Source organism: Poecilia formosa, unplaced genomic scaffold, assembly GCF_000485575.1.
Source record: "Poecilia formosa unplaced genomic scaffold, Poecilia_formosa-5.1.2 Scaffold254, whole genome shotgun sequence".
Classification (NCBI taxonomy): domain Eukaryota; kingdom Metazoa; phylum Chordata; class Actinopteri; order Cyprinodontiformes; family Poeciliidae; genus Poecilia; species Poecilia formosa.
In genome coordinates this window covers 661118-680990 of record NW_006800193.1, presented here as the reverse complement: position 1 = coordinate 680990, position 19873 = coordinate 661118, and the positions used below count along the sequence as shown (strand labels likewise).

Sequence of the window (19873 nt, the reverse complement as noted above, 5' to 3'; positions counted from 1 at the left end):
TCCTTATATTAGTTTTAGCATGGTTTAATATTTCACAAAGATAGTATAATCATAGATGTAATTTCTTAATTTAAAGCAAAACATATCAAAGCCTGCCTAGAATCACACAAGAATGCTGTGTATTGACTGAACCTCTGTGTCTGAAGAAAGCAGAAGTGTATGCAAGTAGGGAGTGTGTTAGAAAATGAGTCCATGGTTATATTAGGCATGCATTTAAGCCTCTTTGTTTGTGCTTTAGCTCATGCTAGCAGAAGTGAAAATGAGAGGACTATGTGAGAAGACTCAAACATGCGCGTTCACACGCAGCTGAAAGTTAACCGAACACCATCTTGTTGAGACAAGCACGCCTGCAATCATGCATTGTGAAGCACCCACCTGCAGCTTCTAATTGCACTTCTTGTGTTCTTTCTCCACAAAACTTCTGACGCCCACCGTGTCTTTTCTGCCCACCAGGATAATCAATTTTCCTTTTTTAAAATGCCATTCAGTGGCTTTTTTTTCCCTGTGTGATCTCTTCTATCACTTTTCCAAACTCAAGACTCTCATGTGACAATCACGTGGCATACGCTCGGCTTTCCATGGTTTCTCTGGCAACAGAGATCTGCATAGCAAAAGTATGTATGTTTCTTAAAACTTCCCTCCCCCCCCTTTTTGACACAATAGCACCAGACAGTGAAATATTTTTAATGGGAGTCTATGTGAAGAAAAATCCACTTTATACAAGTAGTAGAAGCATACTGGTACACCATCCTGACAATTCTTGCCAGCTGTTAAACTCTTCGGTTTAAGTGTAAAGTGGTAATGGTGAATCTTCTTTCTGACTACAAATAGTCTGTAGAGCTGACATTCAGTCCTTTCAAAGACACACACCAGAAGCTGAAGCCTCATCACCACAGTGTCTCCTTTCACAGAGCCTACTTGTATTTTACAGTCTTCTGTCATTTTGGGTGGTTCCGAGTTGCTACAGTAATTCCATATGTGTCAGCAACGAAGGAATTCAGTGTGGGTGACTGTAAAAAAGTAATTGCTTAAACAAAAAAAAACTCTCCACTTTCCCTGACTGTGAACAGTAAAGTGTTGGGTAACTGGAGATGTTCCTTCCGTTTTGTTTTGTTTTTTTTTCTTGCTGAAAATATGACGTCATCTGCTTCAGAGCATAAAATGTAAAACCTGGCAAAAGAAACAACTCATATATTTTGACCTTCCTGTAATATTCACCACTGTTTCCCTTAAGAAATAAAACATCTGCTTATTTTAATATGTATGATCTTACACATTCCCATCTTAACAGGAGCAGTGTTTATGACACATCTGCAAGTACACGTATGCGCCGGCTGGTAAAATATTCTACGTGATGTGTGTTTTGAGCCTGTCTTTGGCTGCAGTTTCCTGCACTTCGTCACTCACAGCTCCTCTGGTTACAGCCTGGCCCCTCTGGGGAGCCTCCAGGGCCCGTTGGCTAAATTAGTTTCAGCAGCACCGCGAACCAGAGTCGCAGGCCTCTGTAACCTCTTTTTGGATTACAGAACTCTGACCCGTCTCTCTGTCAAGGCCTCCCAAAGGCCTTTGAAGTTTCTCACGGCTACTACAGATGAATAATCTACCCCCAACCTCTGCCCTTGACAGAACCTCCCTTATCCTCTCATCCTCCTTTTTTCTTAATCCATTCCTTTGGAATGAAAGGATACCCTTAGTTTACACCTCCAGCATCCTCAGCCCTCTGCAGCCAGACCAGACCAGTCGCATCAATCAGAATGTTGCGGCTTATTTGAGGTTGTTGTAAAGTTTTGACCTAAGCTTGTCTGATTTCCCTTTGATGACTACGAACAGATAACAGAACATAAGAAAATATTTTACTTTATTTTGTTTTCAAGTATCTTACTTTGAATAGTTATTAAATATTGTGTAAAATGTAAGTGACGTCACCCCACTTTGAGAGCTAATTGGTTTAAAAACAGGGCTTTAATTTGACTTATTAAAAGACAAAATGTCTTTACCTTTTAAACTGACTTTATCGTCTTTTGCCGTAAGAATGTGGATTATTTTCCTAACCCCTAGTTTAAAAGGCTGCTGACATTTCTTAATCTATCTTATTCCATAAGAGACAGAGGTTGAAAGTAACCCGCCCAACCTTCCTGTTACTTCCTGAATGTTTTGCTCTCTCATGCTATCTGGCAGACTGAATGAACTCCACGACTTCACGGAGAGTTTGGTTAAACACTGTTGTTGCTGATCCAACACCGAGTCCTCCTAGCATCTCTGTTAGTCAGACCTAAAGGTTGCCTCCTCTGTCTTCACCTTGTCATCTTTTTTTCTTTCCCTAATTATGTATTCTGTTTCTCATATGTTCTCTCTTCAAGCCCTAAGGCTTGTTTTTTTTTCCACTAACTTCTCACCTTGTGTCATATTTTCTTCTTCTCCCCCTGCACCTAATTTTCTCAGTACCACCTTTGTTACATTTTGTTCCGTCTTCCTCTCGCGTCGCCCCTCGTCTCAGCCCTCCCTCTTAACTTTGGACTTTGTCTCCAGGGATTTTTTTGACATACCTCATGCATTCCTTTGCACTGACTAGTTGTGTTTACATTGACATCCTCTATTCGCTGCGTGGACCACATTGTCGAAAACCCAAAGGCACAGAAGCACATAGCGATCGACAAACCGGGGCTTCATCCCGCACACAAAGGAGATAAATGCAAAAGAAAACGTAATAAAAAATAAATAAACGAATGAAAGCAAATGGCAGGCAACATGAGCACCACGCTTTATGTCTGAATAATCTATCACCCCTTTGATTCTTTCTCCACTAATTACACTTGCACGTGCACTCTAACATTTTTCATTGATGCGCTGGGGACAGTGGGGAAGCTGAAAGTTCAAATGAAATTCAAACACATTAGAGTACATTATGCCAGAGGAGGTTACAGACGAAAGTCAAGAGCTGCCAAACTGTAATAGCGCCCTTAATCACGTACTGTCTGATCCTTCAGCGTGAAAGCAGGGGAGGCTCAGTCCAGCATTCATTGATAAATAAATGCGGCCAACTGGGTCTTTTTATAGCTCCACCAGCCAGAGGACAATGTGCAGCCATGTGAGCTGTGATTATTTCATTAAAAGAAAAAAAAAAAGTTCAGGGTAGGAAAAGGTAGCAAGGGCGATGAATGCAAGAGGCGAGGCTAAACAAGTATAAGACTGGAAGAGGGCTTAGCACCTTATCTATCATAAGGTCATCTCTTTCCGCAGCATTAACATCACCCAAGCGTTACTTACCAAATGACAGTCAGCACATTCAAATGTCACAGTCTATTGTGTGTTGTGTAATGTCACGCTCGCTCGACTGCATACACACCGCACTTGTGAGCGGTGAGGAAACGGCGCTGAAGGACAGCGTGATCTCATGTGTCTGCCAAGCCCTACCCAGTCCATCCCAGGGACTCTATTGTGCAAGATGCTCCCAGCCCAACCCCCTCCTCACCTAAAACCGTCCATATGAGGTTGCTAAGTCTCCCTCCAGAAACCCCCTGATGGCAAACCATTCATATCACCGTTCCCTGTACTTGTTCTATTCTCGTATTCACCTGTCAGTCTGGCTTAATGCGTGATGCCGTAATTTGCTTTAATGGTTTTATTTGTGGAGTAGCCTGGGATATTCAGTGAGACGACTCTGTTGCAGATTATCGCTAATCTGCTGTTTATAATGCTCATAGAGCCAACGTGATTTAGAGGAGCTTGACTAAACCCGGCGTTTTTAGGCTAAACACAAACACGATCCATCCACCACCCCTCCTCAGTCAGTCATGTGTGTCTCCGCTGCTGCGAGCGCGCGCACGCGTGTGTGTGTGTGTGTGTCCGTCATGCCAGGTCAAAATGAATAGCCGTGAAGATTATGAAGTTGTTGCAAATGGATAACAACATTTTTGGAGTGACTCATTTTGAACCTTACTGGCATGCACGACTTCAATTCCAGTAAGGAACCGTACGCCTGCCTCTCACCCCAGCCCGAGCTTCGTTAAAAGCTGACATCGATGCCAACAGCGCAGGAACTGCTCGACAAGGAGTTAACACCTCAGATGGAGAGACATAGTGGAGACAGGGAGTGGGAGGAGAAGGAAAAGGAGGGTGTGAAGGAGAAAAGGAGTGGCTAGCAGCAGGCGTAAAGGAGGTGAGCTCAGGGCTGTGGAATCAGGAACTGATCTTTGCTCTTTGCGCTGCTACACCCCTGCAATGCAACACCCACACTTCTACCCACGCTCTTTATCCGTGCAACCTCTACTCCACTTAACTCAGGCTGGAATGCCGACTTTCAGCTCCCACCCTACTAGCCCCCTTTGCATTTTTTTTTAGCTATATACCTTACTATGCAAAACAGTGAAAGAGAAGTGGGAAGCTGCAGATTTTTGTGGCCAGCCATCTGCCCGTGGATGTGAATCACGGTTTTTATCAAACACCAGAGACGGACCAAAAATAAAACACCAAGTCAGAAAAATTTGCAGTCTGCAGTGTACTTTAAGCAGATGAACCACTGTCTGACTAAAATATCTTTTTGGAGCAGCAGAAGGAAAACCTGATTCCACATGAGGCCCTATTAAAAACCGCAGATTTAGCAGCGCAGACCTGAGTTTGATTCCTGTGTGGATCCAGATTCCTGTGATTCCTGTGTGCTAGAGTTTGTAGCGTTTGAGACAAGTGAACAAACATGATGTCGTCTCTTTTGGGGCAGATTCCAGAAAGAGTGATTTGTCAGGATTTATGAGACAATGCTTGGAGAGTGCTGCGGTTCTTTCCAGAAGGATTGTAGCATACTTGAAATGTTATGGCACTGACATGGGGCCAATTTTTGTGTACTGATTCGGAGTCATACATCCCCTTATTTGGTACAGTAAGGAAAAGGCAGTACATCTGTTGGTTATCTGCACTCTTCCGTCCAGAGTCATGTCAAGACAATGTGTGACAAAGTGGGTCGATTTGTGTTTACCACTTGTCCCTTATTCATTAATTCTGATTTATTTCATCCTTTTATAGTTGGTCATAATGCTTTAATTTAAACTGTTGCAGCTTTCCTTCACTCACTACCCCGGGTTTGTTTGTGGTGGCATTATGTTGCACTTTACATCCGTTTTAGTTCAAGCTAACACTTCTGGACCATTGGATGAATATGGGTGTTTCTTTATTTTCAAGGTACATTTATGGTAAATTGCTTATTTTTTTTCTGTTTTTTTTTTTAACTCACAATTGTTTGTCCATTTCAGATGCTGCAGCCTGAGCAAGTGCATGTCCCTGATCGCATCACTGGGTTGTACCAAATAGAGGGTTTTCTTTTTTTGTATTTGTTTTTCTTTACTTTCTGAGTGGCTCTGTATTACATGTTTTATTTTGCAGAGCATTTAGTTATGTAGATGAGGTTGTAAATGAGATCAATGATCTTATTCCTGTTTCTCTGTCTAGGTTTTGCTGTTTGGTTTGACCTGTTCTGTTATGGTATTGTCTAATGAAGTGCAGGCGTGTTGCCAATTTGGTATAAATTGCTGAACAATAAAATGCACAAGAAGAACTTGGAACTAGTGGTTGATGCTGGGTTTAGTTTTGTTCACCTGTTTTGACTATTTGACTACACTACCACACAAGATATTCCAGATATTCATGGGTGGCTCGACACCCTCTTCATTGTTTGTATCGCTGTATGTGTCATGTCTTCTTTTACGCGAAATGAGTAAGCAGCTGAGTGACGTTTTCTGTCTTTAGTGTCAATAAAGCAGAACCTTTTCACCTTGATGCTTGATGCAGATTGGTCTTTGATAGTGATAAAGATAATCTGACTGAGTGGCTCACGAAACATAACACAATGACTTGCAAAAATAATCATGTCTGAACTTTTTTTTTTCCAAATTGTGTCTCGTCACAACAACAAGGTTCAATCTATTTTGCCTGGTGCAACAGCATTGTGCAGTTGAAGGAAAATAATGCATGGTTACAATAAAACTACTGTTACTTACCCGTGCGCCACCTAAGAGGGGCAGTGAGGACATTTGTCATGAAGCTTTGGAGTAAATGGTGAGGAAAACAAACTGCCATCTGTATGTGCTTATTGATTTTCACATGAAAAGCAAATACATCCATTCTGTTTGCCCTGGCTCCCAGCTCTGACTGCTTGTCGGGCGCAGTGCAGAGTTTAAGTTTACCTTTCAACATCATGCTCCTTTGATAATCCTTGTATACGACTGAATCTCAAGTCTGATGACTCCCTTCTGTGGGATGTCGCTGGCCGAGAAGGGGCCAGTGACATCTCCACTGACTCATTATTTGAGCTCCCATCGTGACATCAGGGGCAGATACCCTGAATCCTCTTTAAACAATGAACCATACAAAGGGATTTCGTACATGGGTGAACGAAATGATAGGCACCAACAGAGACGGTCACAGATCAAGCGCCTTCCTCTCTGATCTCTGAAAACGCAACAGCCTCAAGTCGTCCAGCCCACAACTCAAAGAGGATGCGTCCGCACACATCTTTGACATGCCACTGTTGTGCGTTTGGAGGTAGGTGCCAGAAGAAAAGACAGGAAGTGTGAGATGCAGAGACTGATCCTGAGGAAAAGAGAGAGCTTTAATGTCTTGTGTCAGCACCACCTGCCTCCTCTTATGAAATCTTTTCATGTTCCACCCACTGAGTTTCCAGTCCTCCATCCTGCCCTTGAACAGACGCCGAATCGAATCCCGAATGTAAAGACCTGATAAATTTCTTTCACTGTCACCATGTAAATGTTTATCATTAAAATGGGTGGTATTCACAGAATTGTCAGTGAGGGGCATAATGACTTTTTATGAGGTCTGACTAAGGTTTGTGGGTAGATAACCTAACAAAGAGAGGCTAGGTGCTCTCTGTGTGCATTATCCTCCCTATTTGGCTTTGATCATTCTGGCATTTTGCTGCAGACACTTTAGATATACAGCTGATGCAACCAAAATGTCATCCCTCTTTTTTGTACAACCGCCGGAGAGAGAGCCTTTTCATTTCGGGGGAGAATTTGAAACAGCTCTAACCTTTCTTCAACAATGCCGCCACTTTACGCTGTGGAATTCCTAATTCAGCGAGAGGAGATCCAAGGCACCTGCTTTCATCAGCGCATGTGTCTGCTGAGAAAGCCTGCGGAAGGAGAGGAAAGGAAAGACAACCGGCATGAGCAACTTGTTGACAAGATCTGGATGTCAAAACACAGCATTAGGCGTTCCCGGTGGCATCATGGAAAGGACAAAACACAGCTGTAGTTTTAAATCTTTAGGAAGGTCAAAGACATTGCATAATTTTGCTTTCGTTTCACCTTTACTTTATAGTTCAAGTTTTTTTCAGATGAGTTTCTGTAAAAGGGGGAGTAGTTAATGCCTTACTTGCAGCAGGAAACTCTCTTGGTATTTTCATTTAGGATAAAACCGGATTAACTGGTCTTTGAGGCTAAAGCTAATGATCGAAGAGGAACTCTGCCATCTCTAAAAACTACAGTCTCAAACGTCATAGCCGTCGGTCCACTTTTAACTATTAACCTGTCAAGTTTAGATCGGGAAGTTCGTAAAACAGAAGCAGGAAATTAAGGTTGCACCTGGTGTGCCACTGATCGGAACATGTAATAGTTACGTGGGGTAAAAAAAAAAAAAAATAAAATTAGTTTTTTTAAAGTACCAAACTGTTCTATTGGGCTGCTGCTCTGTCCAGAAACACTAATGTTTATGTCTTTGTGTTCAACAGAAGAATAAAATTGGTGGTGTATGACCGCCTACATCCTTTTTGACTGTAGATACTAATTTTGTAAAAAAAAAAAAAAAAAAAAAAGAAACATCCATTCAAATGTCAGTCTGGAACTTTTTAAGGTTTGGGTCGTTATGGCACAATCTTGTCCTCCCTACAGGTGTGTTCACACCAAGTTCACATGTTTGATTAGGCATGATTTCAGTACAACACTGAAGGGCTCATTTTACCATAAGGGACAGAATGGTGGCTCGTGAACTCCAGATTCCTGTGTTTGGTTTATATCGAACCAAAACAGAAGCTAGCCTTCGTTGTTTGGTGTTTGGTCTGAACCAGGGTTCACACGAGTGTATTCACACCTGGACGAAATATCCGGACCAACTGGGGAAAATAATCTCTGGTTCGGTTAAAATGGACCAAAAGTGTCACTTAGTGTCATCGCTCTTAAGAGTGTCACTTAGCACTTAGCTTCGAGAACCTGTTAACAAAACGTATATAAAAAAAAGATTTGAAAATGGTTATCTACTGCAGATGGGAAATTAACTACTCATTTAAAAATGTTGAATTATTTCTTTATGTACCCAGACTGTTTTAAATATAAATATCTGCCAGTAGTTACTTTGTTTCTATGATGTCCTTCACTGTACAGTTTACCCCTCCATGCATAGTGGACCAACACAATGTAATGGCTTCTTCTTCTGTTCTAATGTAATCAAGAGACGCATGTAATCTAATAGGAGTCTGGGGCGTTATTGCAGGGGACTATTTGTTATTACTGTATTTTAATATTTGTTTTACCTAGACTTTCGCCGTCTTTTTCTATTCTTTTCTTGTATCCTTTTCTTTATATCCCTCTCTGTCCCCCACTCAAACCACCACCACCTCTGCCCCTCCTGGTCCCCCTAGCACCCTCCCTTCCCTCTCTCCACATTCCTTGGTGAGTGGGTGGAAAGTTCAATGGGGATGTGGGATCCCAGAAGGGCAGGGGTGGGGGTTGCCTCTCACAAGAGCGCGGTATGCGTGCAACACCAGGGGCTTCTTATCCGACAGGCCAATCCTCCTCTCCGGTTTTGCCATGGGTCAGCAGCAGCCCACTGCCTCTACGCTGTGTTTGCAGTGGTGGTGAAAGCTTGTTGGTGTGGTGAGGGCAGAGAGGTGAAAGGTCTGATGTGCCTGAATATGTGTCATATTTAACACCTACAGCTTCCTTGAGCTCATGATAGATGAACCTGCTCTGGTATGTGGACATGGAAGCATCTGTTGCATTATACTTGAACTACGATGGCTAACCCCAGTCACCTTTTTGTTCCCTGGTTTAAGACAAAGGCAGACACTGACGACAGTTAATGAGAGAAGGACCTCTGCTGGTGATGCCTCGGTGCTACAATCCGCGTTTCATCTCCAAGCTGGAGTGAGTTTCTTGTTTGTGTCTGCACTGAGTTTGACAGCATAATTTTAAGGCTTTGCTGAATGACACAAAGCTATTATTATGAACGGTGAAATTTGACTCGCGCTTTCTCAAGATTGCCTTGCTTTTATGTAGTCTTAAGATGCAAAGTTAAACTTTAAGAGCTCCACTTGCATAAACCTCATGCAATTGTAATCTAGTCACTTGCAACGCTGCAGTTCCAAAGTGTTTCGCGATGCTGTTTACCCCCAGTTTGTTGCGTCTCATCATTGTTGCATGCAAGCAAATAAGCTGGTTTTAAAAGCAGCTCTGGTCCGTGGGCTGTGAGTGTAGGAGACGTGCAGGAAGTGGTGGGCGAACAGCAAACTGTATTTCCCCTTCCTGTCTATGTCCTCGCTCCCTGCCTGACTGCCCTTTGGCTATTAATGTAACTCTAAGCTACCCACTACACACCCACGTGGCCAATGGGAGCTGTTTTGCTCTAGAAATCTCAGACGCACAAATACACAGGCATAAAAAAACATAAACCAAGCAATGGATGCCAACTGATATCATGGTAAATAAATTAGAAGCTAAACAAGCAGGCGAGTATATTAGGTTGCAAAGTGTCCAGAACAGTATGTGCCCCCCCACTCCCCCCCTGTGTAGACTCTTCTAAAAGTGCATTAATTCCTGCATCACCCTCATAGCTTGTGGGTGCCAACAGCAACAGCAGGTCATAGCTAAATAGATGTCCTTCACTTAATCACATGTTAATTACAGTCAAAGATCACAGAATGTGCAGTATGCATCCACAGGGGGATAAAACATGAAGTGTTTCATTCTTTACGTACTGTCTGGTGTTTTCATACTGTCATCCTCATTAATAATCATTAAAAGGGCAACGGTAAAAAAAAAAAAACTTGAATGTTTTCAAGGAAGAATTAGATAAAGTACTTAAAATGTATTTGACCTCTACTCTGACCAGAATTGATGGATGCAAATTAATTTGCTTGGAACCGTCTTTCAAAATTAGTGCACACATTTTCTTTTGGAAATGAGGTAAGACCTTTTCAGAAACAACATGTTAGCCTGCGATGTCAGTGATACTGGCAAAATGCAATAACACCAAAGCACAGCATGATGCAGCCACTACTGTGTGCGACAGTTTGGAAGGACAGCCTTACTTATATCAATATTAAACGTATTAATATTATGGCCGCCAGCTCAACATGTGTCCTTCCTGACTGCAAGACATTTCCCAAACGGACATTTGGCTTGTCCTCGCAAGCGACTGCAAAACTTCAGTTGTGCATTAAAGTATATGTTTAGCATTTATTCCCTCCTTCCTTTTTTAAAGAGCTGGCGTGTCTGAAAGTGGTTTGGAGAAATTGCCACTTTTCAGCCTTTTCAATCCGAAGCATTCCTTCAGTTGTTTCCAGTTTGCCGTTTGCGCACAGGCACACACAAACTCATGACCCATGTTTTCCTTGTGGTTGTTATCTCCTCCTGCCTACCACCCTCCCCCACCCCCCGCCGGTCATCCAGCTCATGTGCGGGAACAGAGAGAACACATGTTGGCATGAATCACAGTGAATCATGCAGCCCAAATAGCACCCAAAGAGAGGTGTTGCATTAACCAGGACACAGACTATTTATAATGGCCTGGGCGTGCATGTACTCATTATAGGCCAAAGGATGCTGACAATAGACAAGCAGATGAGGGGTTAGTGAGGCAGCGAGTTCTTTTAAATGTCACTCGCAATGTATCTTCTCATCTGCAACCTCTTGAGGTGGCTGGCTGTCTGAATACAATACTTAGAGCAGGGTGAGCGAACTGGAATTGATGGGGAGAAAAAAGGTCTTTTAAGCAACACAATGATGTCTAGGTGAAAGGTCACATATGCCACATTCAAATATAGATTTCTTCTTTTCTAATCCAGTCAGTTCTAAAAGGATGGACATTGAATTTTCACCTGCTTAGGGTCAGGTCAGTCAATGTGATTTAAAATCAAACGCACAGTGGCTTGCCATGAGCCTTTGACATCTGCTCTTGGTGGGATTACAAACTTGAATGTAAATCTGCAATTTTATGAGGTAGACCCACACAAATGACAGCATAACTGTGACAAGGAACTATATATATATTTTACCAATGAAACTTTTAAATCATGCCTCTTTTTCTCTGATTCATAAGATTATCTGAATAACTAGATAGAGCAACTATGTCTAAAGCCATCCATAAGAGTCACCATCTCTCTTGCACATCTATGAATGTAAGAGCCAGCTCCTATAAAAATACAGTCAAAATTCAAATAAATAGCAGCAGTTTGGAAAACTCATCCAACATACTTTGGATGAGGGTTAAAAATATTCCACAATTATTTGAAATCCAGTCGGAATCAGCTCTCTGACGCGTAAAAATAACAACAAATTATTTGTTGTTAAATTTAGTTCAGATCTCTTCTCAATGAGGCCTGATAAAGTCTGATTAGTGTAACAAGTAGCTTTAAGAAAACAAAACAAACATGATTATCGTATCAAATTCATTAGCTGTTGGGGAAAGATGATAGACTAATTTGACAAGCGCTTTGTTATTCTTCTGTCTTCAGGCTTCCTTTCCTTCACCAAGTGCCAATCATGCTCAGAACGTCCCGTCCTCTGCAAGCCAGCGCTGAATTTACACCGCGTCAGATTGTGAAAGCAATAATGATCTGAACCCAAACCCCAAAATTGCCAAATCGCAGGGTGGGGGGAAAAAAAAACAAAAAAAACACACACATTTCAGGTGAAACAGCTTCAAGAAGCAATCAGCAGCTGAGCAATTACATCAAGTGAACTGATTAGATATTGATTGAGGGGAGCCAGACGCCTGACCAGAATTTGCAGGTCCTCAACACCCACAGTACAAATAATTACAATAACTCAAAGTGGAACTGCAAAACATGTGTTGAAGATCTTATTTGTTTAAACCAAAAGGGAAAGATGGCGTTAGTAGAGTGTCTTTATTGTCAGTCGACACATAGGCTCGTCGTTTTGTGCTGTACCCTATATACGCCGTTGTCATAGCAGCAACTTGTCATGTCACATGCGTCTCACCTTGAGTGAATGGAGAGCTGCGGGACGTGTGCTGTTCACGGAAATCGGGAAGGGGGATTCACAAAGTGCAGTGTGTCGGTCTTACGAGCAGCTGGGGGCTTTGTGCTTGTGCTTGCAAGTAGAGGGAATGGACCGGATTTAGTAGAGTCGCTGGTGTCTGCATAATGACCAAGTGGACTAAATCATCAAGCAGTTATGCCATCAAGATTTTATTTTTTCTTACCTTTTCAGAAAGTTATTTCTGGGGGTTTTCCGCGTTGGCCTTGGCCTCAAAGTTATTATCTGAATGTGTATAAATGTGCTGCCAACTTCAATTATTCCTTCAGGTAACAGAAATATAAAATCACTGAAACATTCTCAATCCATCCTGCCATATATTTTCCAAGATTTTAGATTATGAATTGAATTTCTCAGCTGCACATTCATGATGTGTGACGTTTGACCACATCCCAAGGGTGCTTTCCAAGATTGAGAACTGGTGACTACGGAGGACATGGGAGGACACTGAGCTCATTGTAATGTTCAGATTGAAATCATCTGAGCTTTGTGACATGGTGCATTATCCTGCTGGAAGTAACAATGAGAAGACGGGTGCACTGAGGTCAAGACAGCACCGGCATGGTCAGCACCAATACTCAGACGGTGTGTAGTGTTTAAGGCGATGCTTAATCTGTTATAACATGCTTTTCTTTTCGTTTTTCTTTCGTGCATTTCTCAAATCATCATCAGGATCTGCAAAACATTTCTCAAGACAATTCATACAAACAGCAAAACACGAGCTACAAAAGCCAGTTTCTTCCCAAAATTCTTAGTTTGTCTCTCAAAAGTAGATATCTGTGTCAAAGAACATGTCAGTTCCTACAGCATGACAAGCCCTTCTGTCATTGTGTATGCGGAAGACAATCAAATTGCTTTGTCATCTTGTCAGTATAGTGGTGTACTCTGGAGGGATGTTCTGTTGTAAGCCATCGGTAAAGTTTTGATGACAAATATTCAAAATTGTAATTGTGAAAACACAGCAGTGCAGAGTTCAATAGGGTAAAAAAAAAACCTAAAGTAGAAATGGAAACATAAGAAAATCTCCTTAGGGAAAACAATGTATGCAGGGCTGTAGGAATTACAGTGCAGTCTTCCAATAATTTCCATTTCCATGCTGAGAAGAATGGGGCTAAGGAACGAGGAGCAGGATGACAGGATGGTGACCCACATCACCGTCCTACTGTGGGTTGCAAACCATTGCCTGATTATGCTGGAGCGATGGAAACAATTGAACGGCTGTTTCTCATAAAGTTCCTGATGACAAGAAGATATTGTTTAATGATAAATTATAATTACAAATGCCTTTATCTACCTTCTGAACAGTCTAGGCATGTGTGTTTTGTATTCTATGTTAGCATCAGCATCAGTTGTTCAATTAATGGATATTTGAGCAGGAGTAAACAGCAACTTTTAATCCTCCTTGTAGTTTCATGTTGTGAATCTGTATTACCTGTAATTGCATAAGTGTGAGTTTGCTTGTTTTGTTACAAATAGCTTGGACGGCTTATTGAGAATATTGCAACAGACTACACATATACCTGCAAAACCCTTTACAAAAGAAGCAAATGCATGAGGTAATGAAGCCTTTTGAAAAATTACTACAAGCCATTTTGTAGTGATTTGCACCTTCCAGGTGGATCTCTGCAATCTGCCTGTCTCCTGAAGAGTGGGACAAATTTTCTTTCCGCTCTGCTTCCTGAACAAGTCTACGTCTCTCTAGTGTTTGGAGAATGATAAAGACCGGTGTGTGTGCGTGTGTGTTTGCACAAGTTTGAGCCTGCCGAGGGGGGTGGCAGAGGCACGACAGGTTTCCATGACAACAACTTTTTATTTGCTCTCGTCAATGGCGTTGGTGAGGGATAGATAGATAGGTAGATAGATGGATAGATTAGGAAGCGACAGTTCAACGGGCAGAGACAGAGAGGCAGCTGAGTTGCATTGCTTCTGGTTTGCTGTGTTTTGAACCCAATGTCTCTTTGTGTGCAACCCTCCCTCACTGGAGGACAAGTAAGCAGAACCTTGCAGGTAGTCATCCAGAAATACTGTGGGATCCTTGTGAAATATTTGTCTTCCAGCTGGCTTCTCAAGAGCATGCGAAACAATGGGAATCTTTCACGTCTAAATCGTGACTGTGTTTGTCCATGTGACTGTGTACTTTTGACGGGTTCTTATCTAAATAATTTGCCACACATTGACAAAAGGAGGGGGAAAAAAAATCAAGTACAGTTTTTTTTTTGAGCGATGAAATAGTGCTAAAAATATGAAATGCAAGGCCTCGAGCGGAAAATAACTCAAAGACGTGTGAGTGAAACTTCTTGTTGACCTTGTTTAGTTTTGATGCTGAAGCCACACGAATCTGACGCCCACCTTGAGCAGTAGTCGGGTGGCTCCAAAACACAGTTGGTTTGCATCTGCAGCATGCACACACACGCACATACACACACACACACATACACACACACACACGCAAATGAAGCGGAATGCATTGACTTCCACGCTCATGAGTGTGCATAATTGCAGAAACGTAGCAAGAAAGAGGGTGTTTGTTTCAAGAACGTAAGATGTAGAATGTGCCCTCAATAACTTAGCAGCTTCAAATAGCCCAGGGTTACAATTTCAAAACAGCTAGCGTATGGTTTTATTTCCGCTAAGTGGTCTGCACCTGTACTGTAATCAAAAAAAAAAAAAAAAACATTCCTTCAGTCAAACATGGTGATGATAAAGTCATAGTCAGTCATCAGTTTGTGAATATTGTAAAAACAAATCACTTTATCGTGAAATTGTGTGTCTGATATTATAATGACATAGAAATTATTTGTAAAAAAAAAAAAAAAAAAAAACACCTCCATTTTGAGTGTTTGAAATCGCTTTGCAGTGCTTTTAAGAGTTCCTGCTTCGGTATTTTTCAGACTTAGCATGCAGAACTATTTATACATTGAAGAAATAATGCATCGGAAAAAATACCACTATTGCCACGAATCATGCAGAGCAGCAAAAATGCATTATTTGTAAGACAAACATTAAAATGACAAAGATGAAGCAGAAAATTCCAGCATTTAACATAATTTTACATTTATGTGGACAAATTTATTGACACCTCACCCCATTCGAAAGAGGTAAGACAAAAAACAAAAAATCTATTTTGAACAAATTTGTTATTTATTTTAGGAAAATTCAACCGTGAATTTGAGGACATTTATTAGGTAAAAGAAAATTAGAAAATGTTTTTTATTTTTGCAATTCAACTGTGGCACAATTATTGCTGCACTCACTGTTTATGTTCAATCTTGCTTTTTTACCACTCCTTTAACTGTTCACAAGGTTAGCATGCAAAAACATTTTTGTGTAATCTCTCTTTTAGATTATGTCCACAGGATGACAGGTCCTTACAATGGGGATTGGATCCTTTGTGTTGTTGCTACAACATTCAAGCTAAGTGTCTTTTTACCGAAAGCATAACATCTCTTCGGATTTCAACAAAATCTACATATTTGTATTGGTGATGACATAGAATGCTGTTTCCTTGCATTAACTTTGCATCTTGTTATTGCATCAATAGTACGCCGTAACAAGTGGTTATTAATTATATTAATTTCAGCAATAAAATAACATGCACCAAGTGAAAAATAATGTGGGAAATAGATACTACTACTTATCTTACCCAGATACTATTAAAGCTGCATCTTTCATCCTTTTGCAAAGTGGACTCAGTCAACCAAAACAGCCTACGCCGGCTATTTATCTGCCCTGCACACACCCTTAGAAGTCCACTGTGACAGACGCAAAAAAAAAAAAAAAAATCAGAAAAACTCAGTGTACACAGCCGCCGCGTTCATTCTTTATTACTCTATTGCTCGGAGCACTATTTTATTCTCTCGACAACAATTTGGGCCGTGCACAATCACACATGTGCACGCCGGTAGACTGTGTATCTGTTGCCGGGGAATGACTCACCTCCTCCACCTGGAGTAGAGCCAAGTCTCTCTCTCGCCTCCTCCCCCTTCATCTGTGTGAGCCCTTCACTTCACTCACTCCGGCTCCTCTATGGAAGCATTTCAATCATTCAAATTAGCTTTAATCACAGCCAAAGGCAGAGAGTGGGAATGGCAGCACGTCACTCTACATACTTGAGAACACTTAATACATTGATTTTATATTGAGCATGCTGCGTTTCAAAAAAGGGGAGCAGGGGGGAGGAAATAAATAATGCCATCCAGACCAGGCCTTTTCTTTATGCTTTTCTCTTTTTTTTTTTCTTTTTTTTTCTTTCACACTACCGTGCATGCTTCCTGGACAAAAGGATGGAAAGCTAGGATGAAGGGGCTGGGGCTTTATAATGAGTAGCGCTAAGACTCCTTTCAGTCTTCAGGGTTGACATGTGAGAAGCGGCGCATCAGTAGCACCAGCTGCAGTCCTCGCATAATGACACAAATTATTGGCTTGTTAATGGGCAGCTTAGCCTTGAGTGTTCAGCCCTGCATTGCCATTGTAGAGGAGAGAACTCAAGATCAATCCCTGCCTCCTTGGACATGCTGTAAAACACAGGGATGCATCTAAAGGACATCTTATCCACATCGCAGTGTCTCCCCGTCTCTTTCTAATCCATACTGGCCCCCGGAGACTCATATTAGGAGACTCCTACGCTCACCCCTCCCACACCTTCTCCCTCCTCCACACACACACACACACACAAACACACCACCCCCAGAACCGCTATCTGTCCACCTCCACAGTCAGCTTGTGGACAAACCCGGAATAACAATGTGATCTTCCCTCTTAAAGGTACACAGACAGCTTTAGCATAATCTTGTTGTTTGGGATTTGCGGCATAAAGTAAAAGAAAAGAAAAAAAAACATCCTCACAGTACTCATACTGAGTAAAAGAAGTGTCTCTTACAAATGGAGAGCAGTTTTTGAAAATTAGCTGCAATATTAAAACGTACAGGGATTTATATATGTTGCACAAAATAGTCAGTGCAAGCTTCATCATCGCATTAAAGCCTCTGCAAAGCGGCAGCCTTGGAATACCAATCAGCATCAAACAGGGAGTCAAGTGCAGGACACAGCACTTATAGGATGCAGTCAATGAAGCTCTCAGGGAGGGTATTGGCCCATACTCAAATTTACATGAGGAAGCCCAGCACTAGTCTTGCTTATAGTGCCCCCTTCAGTCACATCAATGAAAATAAAGGAAAAAACCCAAAACAAACTAAGAATATTCAACATGTTGACTAAATGTTGCACTAAATACTTGATCATTTTACCCACTGGTTGTTTCAGGTTAGCTGAATCTCACCAGGCAAAAGAACAAATGCATGTGAACAAATGAGGCAGTTAAAAAACCCTAAATCGGCACAGACCAATTAGTTTAATGCATTCTCTTCGAATAAGCTCTGCAAGGATATTTTGCAGGCACTCACCTGACTAAAGCTGTCAGTGAAGCTTGACAGGCCGAAGCCTGCCACAATGGAAAACTGTGGTGTTGCACAGGAAGCCGTGAGGTGAGCTTGTGTAGGAGGTGCTGAGGTAAAAAAAAGGAGGTAGCTCAGAAGTTAGAGTGCTTACTGCAGCACTATCTGCTGCTATTTTTAACCCCAGTGTGGTCTTTAGCTTTCTAATGTTAATTGCCTGCAAACAAACATGCTTTGTTTACAGATCGGCCATGTGGAAACTTCTGCATACTTGTAATCTGTTTAGCATTTGCAGTGTCTCAAACAAGTGTGAAGGTGTGTTTTATTTTGGATTGCTTTCCTGGAATGCCCGATTAGTAGAACATGAATTAAATGAAAGCCAATCGAGATGACAATCCTGTTTGTGCGGTGGTTCAGAGAAGTATGTGTTACGGTATGCACATTTTTTGCAAACACATTTTTGTAATTTTAACTTATTTTAAAATTATATTGGTTTTATTTTGAGTTCAAACTCTGCATTTTAGTGCATTCAGCCTCTGTGATCTTAACTGCAGAGCTATCTGTCAGTGTTCATTCTTGTCTGGGAGATTCAATAACCTGCTCAGTTTTGCAACCAGGTAGTTTTGTACTACTACCTAATCAGTAGTGCATTACCGATTAGGTATTTGAAATTGTGGATTTAATGTTGCTCTTAAGGGTTTAGGAAAAAAATGTAATCTTTATCTCAGTTTTTTTTTTCTAGATCAGAACAGAGGTGTGGGATGCTTTCGAAGTAAACCTTAACATGTAAGAATCAGAACTTGTTAATTTAAGCATTTCCTTCTCACCATGAAAGTTATAAGGATGAGCCTTAGACAGCATTTCAGTTGCACTTCAGCAACTCTGCCAGCTCTGTGCAGACTTCCAAACACAAATATTGTGTAAAGAATTAGACTGTCATCTAGTGGACTACAGGAGCACTGCAATAAGACAAAAACCTGAAGAAGAAAAGAAAATAGGATGGTGTAATGTTATTGAGATTTCTTTGTTGTTACAAAGGCTTGTAGTCGCTCCAGAGCCATACATGATGTCATCTCCTTCACCCATATGTGGTTTGATGGTATATCCATTTTTTTCCAGTGTAGAGATATTAATCTCCTGGCCTGCAGGAGTCCAAAGTCAATCAATTTTAACTGTCTGGAATTAAAAACACAGTTCTCTGGATAAATACCTAAAACACACATTTTGGCCTCAGCAGGTACATTCACTCCAACGATCTTTGATTAAAGTTTGCGTAACCAAGTTCCAATATTGCTGTAATTTTGGACACTCCCATACACAGTGAAAAAGAGTACCTTTTCCAACCAAACATTTACAGCTGATATCTGGGATGTTAGGTGACCAGCGGTTCAGTTTGACTGGAGTTATGTAAGTTCTCATCAACCACTTGTATTGAAGGAGTTTCATGCTTGTATTCATTGACTGCTTTTGGGCCTTTACGCATGCAGTATTCCAGTCCGCTACTTGTATCACTTCTCAAATGTCAGATCTCGATGCATCCAATTTATCTGCAGTGGATTCATCATCATGCCTTAGTAAAGCTGCATAAAATAAAGAAATATGATCTCTCTAAATTTTCTAGTACAATATTATATGACAGTAGTGGTTTGGATTCAATCTGTTTGTGTTTTGACATAATAAAATGTTTAATTTGTAAATACTTATAAAAGTGTTTCTTTGAAATGCTATATATTTAGTATAACTGCTCAGCTGGGCGGCGCATACCGCTTTCCGGATTGAATCGTGTCCGTCACGGCATCAGAAGTCTGCTCCATGCTGTTATAATCATCACGAGGGCCGGCTATCCAACGCATCCAGCATAGGCCATGGGAACGTGCTCGACTCGAATCCCCCTACCTCCGAAGCCACACAATTCCATGGCACCGCAGCCATGAGGGATGTGTGCAACCCTCACCTTTGCAGCTCCACAGAGTTTCCCCACATACTACAGCCGAGGCCCGGCATGCAGAGTCCCCAGCTCCGCCGTTCCAGCGGGTGGAACCCAGACAATCACCCAGCAGCTGTCCCTTCGCCAATGGGGAGGTTGTCGTCACTGCAACACGTGCCCCCGCGACCGATAGGTTTTGCGTGGTTCCCCAAAGGGAAACTCACGACCGCTTACATGTCTGCATTTAAAGGGACGAAGGCCGCAGCCTGCGA

At 41.7% G+C, this 19873-nt stretch overlaps 1 long non-coding RNA gene across 1 annotated transcript; it reads left to right on the top strand.

The window, feature by feature from the left end:
• The first annotated feature begins 2046 nt into the window (after positions 1-2046).
• LOC107838428 (uncharacterized) lies at positions 2047-19204 on the top strand. Its single transcript, XR_001664486.1, has 3 exons — positions 2047-2057; positions 9483-9484; positions 19059-19204. It is a non-coding gene; the product is annotated as an uncharacterized LOC107838428 (long non-coding RNA).
• The last annotated feature ends 669 nt before the right edge of the window (positions 19205-19873 follow it).